Below are 6591 nucleotides of genomic sequence, written 5' to 3'. Positions count from 1 at the left end.
AGCTTGTAGTCTGTTCTATTTTACTGAATTGGAGGCATATGGCAATTTCATTCCCTGATTTCAGCCCTCAAATGTTGAGAATGAAAAGAGATATTAAAGAAACTCATAGAATAATGGTATTAGCAGGGTAATGTGGGGAGATTTGGGGTGCTTCAGAAAAAACTTATCACTTAAAAAACTCCAACCTCCTTTGACCTGATAGGACTTGAGATCTATCATTAAAAACAAAATTTTAAAAACATTGTTGCCTCCAGGGACCCTCTTAAACAGCGTCACTTCCTTGGGAGGTATAGGGCAGGCATCTGGTTCCAGGGCTCAGAGATGAGGTTGCATGTGTTTACCCCATCCTTTTCTTTGTGATCTAGACCATGAACAAGGACCCCCGGCAAGGGGTACTGTGATAAGTGGTGAAACTGAGAAGGTTCTCCTGCTGTGGGGAACCCTAGAATCAGGACCCTTGGCATCAGGGGCAGTGGGAAGGCACAGAGGAAAGTCACCACAAGGGAAAAGGGGGCTGCAAAAAAATCAACGGGACTACCTTACATTTGTTCTTAGGACCGCTAGTCCTGATTTCTGTAGGCTCTAAAATGTGATTCATGTAGAAAGGCTGGAGGAAGGTGCTGGGAGTTGGGGGAGGGGAAGACTTGCTTAGCCTTTCATGGATTTATGTTCAACACTCTATGAAAGAAAACTAGGGTTTTCCAATACCCACTTTACCATAACTGTGTTGGACACAGGCAGGCAGGGAGTCTAAGCACTGGAGGCTAAGAATTGACCTCTTTAGTCAACTGGAGAGCCAGCTGGGGTTGAGATGTTCTGAGCTTGTATCTCTAACTCCATAGACAGGGCTGATCCTGGGAGGGAAATAAGAAATCAGTTCTGGAGCCCCTCAACCTTGGAGCCCTGGGACTACATTTAGGGAGTGGGAATGTGGTTGGGGGTGTGAACTGGTCCAACAGAATGTGGTGGTGTGGGACAAACGGGCAGAACCTAGCTTTCCTGAGGGCTCAGCAACAGGGGGTGTGGGCAGTCATGCTATGGACTCCCCAAGTCTTTGCCACCTACTGCAGTTCGGAGGGTAAAGGAAAGAAAGTAGGTGATGGTTTGTAAAGGAAAGAAGGTAGGTGATGGTTTGCTGGGGTCTTCCCCTCCCCCTCACGCCATATGGCAAACTTCACATTCAACCTCCCCACACACTCCAAATTTTATCACTGCTCATCCACAGCATAATAGTTCCCTGTTTTCTGGTGAAAGAATATTTCTTTTTGGTGTCGGTAATGGTAATTTTAAATATATTCCACATAAGATAATAAAGAGTAATAAATAAGAGCCATGAAAATGTTACCTCTCTCTCTTTTACTGATTAAAACATTAATGGTGGGGTTGAAGGGAAGCTTGTTAAAAAGCCATGCTGACAAATAGTTCTTCAAGGTTTCGTCTGAAATCTCCAGTAGCAAAGTACCTGGGTAATGGACTGGGAACAAGAGAACTACTCCAGTATACAGACATCTTTTGGGTAGAGAACAGACAATGGCGAAGATTTTGGAAGTACAAAATCTAACGGTCTTGGTTTTTATTTTACTGTCCTCACCACTGGACACAGTGGGTGTTCATTCAATTGAATGAACCTTTTTAGGGCACTGAAATCTCTCCCTTTTAGCTTTCATCCAAATCTGCCCTCTAACATCCTAATTCCCTACCCAGTAAACAGCCCAGATGCAAATATTTTCAACTAAATTCCACCAGAAGAATTTCTGTATCTGTGGCTACTCAAAAATATCTCGACTCTCGTGATTTTCAAATAAAGCCCACATACTATTGAATAGTTTGCGAACATTAAAAGAATGAGGTAAACCAGACTTTAGTTTGTAAGTGGGCTGAACTTTGTGGAAAGCATTCACCTCTTTGCAGGAAGAACTTCTTTAGAAATCATCAGCTTTTGCCCACTCCCACAACTTTCCTCATTCTGAGGAACAGCTTTTCTGTTTCAATACCCAAAACATGGATTATTGTAGCTGTACCAGAACTGTGTGATCCAGTTCTCTTGTTTAATAGATAAGGGAACTGAGTTCTCTAGGTCTACTTCTAGTCAGAAGTGGTAGAACCAAAGAACACATCTCCAAACTCTCAAGCCAGTGACATTTCCTCCCACGAGGTAACTGCTTCTGCAAAAGACAGAAGGGGGCAAGGGATGGAATCTCGTCAGCCCTGTGAAAGCTATCCACTCAGTTACTGGGAATAGACACACATTGAAAAGAACTGTTTATATATACAAATATGGCAACATTCCAGACACTCATGAATTAAAACAGCAGTTGCCAAATATCAGTAGTACAGAGAGTCCATTTATGTGAACCAAAATGAATAGTGTACATTTTCTATGGACAAAGTCTGAGGATGCATTCCACCCTGATAACAGTGCTTACCTCTGGGGAGGGCTCTAGAATTGGGGATAGTGGTCAAGGGAGAGTTTGTCCTTATCTGTATTGTTTGTATTTTTATGAGGAGAATCTACTTATGCATTAATTATTTAAGAATTAGTTTAAAAGAGTAAAACTACCTTTTTATTGTGCTCTGTGTCACTCTGATGGCTTTGTGTCTATCACTATGGATCATGCATGGAGGAACTCAGCTTGTTACCTTAATCTCAGGGCAATACCTAGATTAATCTCAAAGCTGTAGGGGCTGACAGTCTGGCACAGAGGGAAAGGAGTGAGAGTGTGTTTGTGGGTTTAATTTTTATCTTCCCCCAAATTACTTGTTGCCTTTATAACTCAGCAGGACCCTATGGGGCCTCCTTGGGACAGCCGGACACCACCCCCATCCCACCCCTGCCCCCGCCCCTGGCACATGTCCTCTACCTGCCTCTTGTTTGTAGAAAAACTTTAGCCTCCTAGGCCTTCCCAGAGTTCCAAAGAATATATTTAATTAAAGAAGTGAGAAAATGCAGAAGCAAAGGAAAACACTCAAGCAAGACAAAATAATAATTTAGCCGTTAAACAAAGTCGAGGACCTTTAGTTCCTCCTCAAAGGCCATAGATAATATTCTGAGCCAAATCCTTTGAGCTGTTTTGCATATACTGAAACCCCCACCAGGTGGAAGAAATTAACTGCACGCTGCCCACAAGCACGAAGAGCCAAGACCGGTTGGAACCAGAAGGTTGATGGTGTTGACTCCCCATTACCTCACCACCAACCAATCAGAAGAATGTCCACAAGCTGATCACGCACCCTGCAACCCTCTCCCTCTCCCTGTCTTTAAAAACTTTTCCCCGAAAGCCTTCTGGCGGAGTTTGGGCTTTTTGAGCACTTGCTACCTGGACTCCTTGCTTGGTGCCCTGCGATAAACACTGCCCTTTCCCTCACCACAACCTGGTGCCAGTAGATTGACTTTACTGCATGTGCGGGCCAGCTGACCCAGGTTTTGGTTCAGTTACACCTTCTCCCTCATATTGATCACCATTTCACACTTTCACCTTCAGTCAGACCAAACTCCTTGAGTATAACAATGCTGCTGTTCCTGATAATAATAATAACTGAATATGCAATACTGCCAATCAGAATGACAATAGCTGTGTTTTTTGAGCACTAACTTCATCCCAGACCCTCTCCTAAGACCCTTCATGCGTCGTCATCCTTGTTTCATCTTCCTAACCACTTTGTGAGGTATATACTATTGTTATGCCCATGTTAGAGCTGAGAAACGGAGGCTTGAAGAAATCAGTGACCCTGACTGCAGCCACATGGCTGGTGGGTGGAGCCTGGGTCTGAGCCCAGGCAGTGTGACTCCTGCAGATGTGCTTGCGCACAGATGTCAGCATTTCCTGTGCTTGGAAGGATGCTGACCGCCAGAGCCTGTAGGAAGAGTGCTTTGGGTTGGAAAATACGACTGGTCTAAACTAAATGTGTATGTTTTTGGAGAGACCTTCTGTCTAATCTGGTTCCCCATCGCTTCTTCCTTGAACTCCTTTGAGCCTTTAATTTAAGGGTTCAGTTGCCGCTGGGGCACTAAATCAAGTGCATCATTCTACTGGCAATGTACGGTGAGGGAGAAAGTATTCTCCTTTGGAGAGTAAAAACCCATCTCCCTGTGATTCCCACTTACCCGTTCCTCTTAAACCACCACCACCAAGTAGAAACATCTTTTAAAAGAGAGAAATGCTGCTCCTCTGGGGGTGAGTAAATAATCCCTTTTCTCTTCCAATACTGACTTTGGATATGTCAGTTTTGTTAAAGGTGTGGAAAGCATAAAGTGGTAAATTTTGAAATGATTTTTGTAGTTTATGTAGAGAAAGATACTTTTTAGGAAGCCGGTCGTCTTATGCTAAATATGGAACAGTTTTCTCCCCAGCCTCCCCTTCTCCCCAAACTTTGGGAATTATTTTATTATTTCTCTGTTGATGACCAAAGTATCTCATTTCATCATGGAAAGTTTGAGGTAGAGCACAGGGATCTTTGATAGAAATACACAAACATATACTTATATATATACTATGTATGTTTATTCATGTGTATATATACATCTGTAATATAATGTGTGTGTGTGTGTGTGTGTGTGTATGCCACTTGATGAGGTACCGTAAAATTCTCCTCGCATTCCCAAGTACCATCAAGTTTCTGCCTAGAGTGCTAAATTGGCTTTTTTGATTCCTGCCAAATCTTGCTCAGGGAAGCCACCTATGGTCTCAAAGTTCTGTTACTATTTCCATATATTTTGGGAATATTTTCCTTTTGAAAAGAACAACTCCTGCTCGTTTTTCATCCATGTGATGTCACACATGCATACATGAAAGATGAAGTGGTGACCTGTCCTTTTTATTCTTTGCCCTACAAGCTCAGGGCCTGATGCTATTGCCATATTCTTACACTTGTAAATACAGCAAGTGGGCTCATGTCTCGAGTGCCCTCTCTGTGCCTGGCCCTGTATCTGGGACCTGAGAGAGGGCGGTGAATATAACGGACGTGAACCCTGCCCTCATGGGGTTTATGTTACCCCTGCCGCCAGCAGGATCTCTTAGCTCTGCCAAGCTCCCCAGTTACCAGGGCAACAGCACTTTTGGAAGGGGAAGGAGTTCTGACAAATGTGCGGTATCATACACAGTTCTGCACACAAAGCCATTTATTTTAGGCTGAAGCATTTGCAGCAAAATTTGAATAATTTATCTGGAATGTGTCAGATTGAATGCTTTATGATATCTTTTTGGTTTTCTTTGGTAGAACATTTATACAGTAAAAGCTTTGTTATCGTAGACTTCTCAACTAACTCTCTGCCAGTCACTGCAAACAAGATGTATGGACTAAACAGGGAGATGGTCCCAAGAATCTGAGCTTGTCTGAGAGAAGTATTATAGGTCATTACTGAAGTGAATCAGGAGGATCTGAAGGATTTTTTTACTCAGTGCTCTAAGGTAGAGGTCCCCAACCTTTTTGGCACCAGAGACCGGTTTCGTGGAAGACAGGTTTTCCATGGATGGGGGTGGGGGGTGGGGGATGGTTCAGGCGGTAATGCGAGCGATGGGGAGCAATGGGGTGAAGCTTCGCTCGCTGGCCCGCCGCTCACCTCCTGCTGTGCCGCCCGGTTCCTAAAAGGCCGCGCACCGGTACGGGTCCATGGTCCAGGGGTTGGGGAACGCTGCTCTAAGTTCTTGGGACAGAAATAACAAAAAAGAGGTTTTGCTGGGCCACAGCTGCTACTAAATGTTACCCATTCTGAACCAAAGAACAAGAAACATCCCTGATCCCACCCTCCTCAACCCAAGAAAAAATACTGAGTCCTGAAATTCCCATTATAAATGGAATCCTTTTGGTTAAGTTGGCATCGCTCTTGGAAAGAGGGTCAGTCAATCCAAGAGGACCATCCCCAAACTTGGGCTTGCCATTAACCCTTCCTAGGATTCATGTGTGCAGGGCCCAGCCAGCACGGTTTGCCGAGAGAATGAGACACCACAGGTGAGCATCAGTGGTTCAAAGCCTGGAGGGAGAAAGAGAAAGATGCTGGGCAGCCTTGCCTGGAAAGGCCTGGAAAGCCCCAGCCCCAAGAGAGCACTTTAAGCATGGAGGCATCTGGAGACGGGTGGCTGCTCAACTCTGCAGAGGGCCAGCTCTTGTTTGCCTCTAAGTGATTTCTGATATATTTCCAAGCACAAAGTCAAACTGTCTTCTTTAAGAATCTTAACGATGGAATTCCTTGGCGGTCCAGTGGTTAGGACTCCGCGCTTCCACTGCAGCGGCACAGGTTCCGTCTCTGGTTGGGGAACTAAGATCCCATATGCCATGTGGTTTGGCCAAACCCCCCCCCTCCAAAAGCAAAATCAAAACAAAACAAACATCAAAACAAAAAAGAATCTTAACGAATGTTCCTGCGTGTGTCCTAGGTTTTTCTACGACAGGGGTGTTTTGGACATCTCTTGTCCTTGCCCAGGCTGAGGCAGGAGAGGCAAGGTGCAGCACGCTACAGCCCCAGAAGGGCCTTGTCAGAGCACACTGTGCTCGGAGGTCACGGGTGGCAGAAACTGCTGGCCTCTCTTTCCACAGCCCACAGGAAACATTTGCATGTCTAACACTTTCTGCACAAAGTGGCCCATGGTAGCA

At 44.8% G+C, this 6591-nt stretch overlaps 1 protein-coding gene across 17 annotated transcripts in view; it reads left to right on the top strand.

The window, feature by feature from the left end:
- HYCC1 (hyccin PI4KA lipid kinase complex subunit 1) overlaps positions 1-6591 on the top strand; it is a 177809-nt gene that overhangs the window by 108807 nt on the left and 62411 nt on the right. The window lies entirely within an intron of this gene.

Source organism: Delphinapterus leucas, chromosome 9 (assembly GCF_059928025.1).
Source record: "Delphinapterus leucas isolate spDelLeu-1000000601 "Yukka" chromosome 9, BTC_Dleu_Yukka2, whole genome shotgun sequence".
Lineage (NCBI taxonomy): Eukaryota > Metazoa > Chordata > Mammalia > Artiodactyla > Monodontidae > Delphinapterus > Delphinapterus leucas.
The sequence above is the reverse complement of the archived record's forward strand: the minus strand, read 5'-3'. Positions and strand labels throughout refer to the sequence as shown.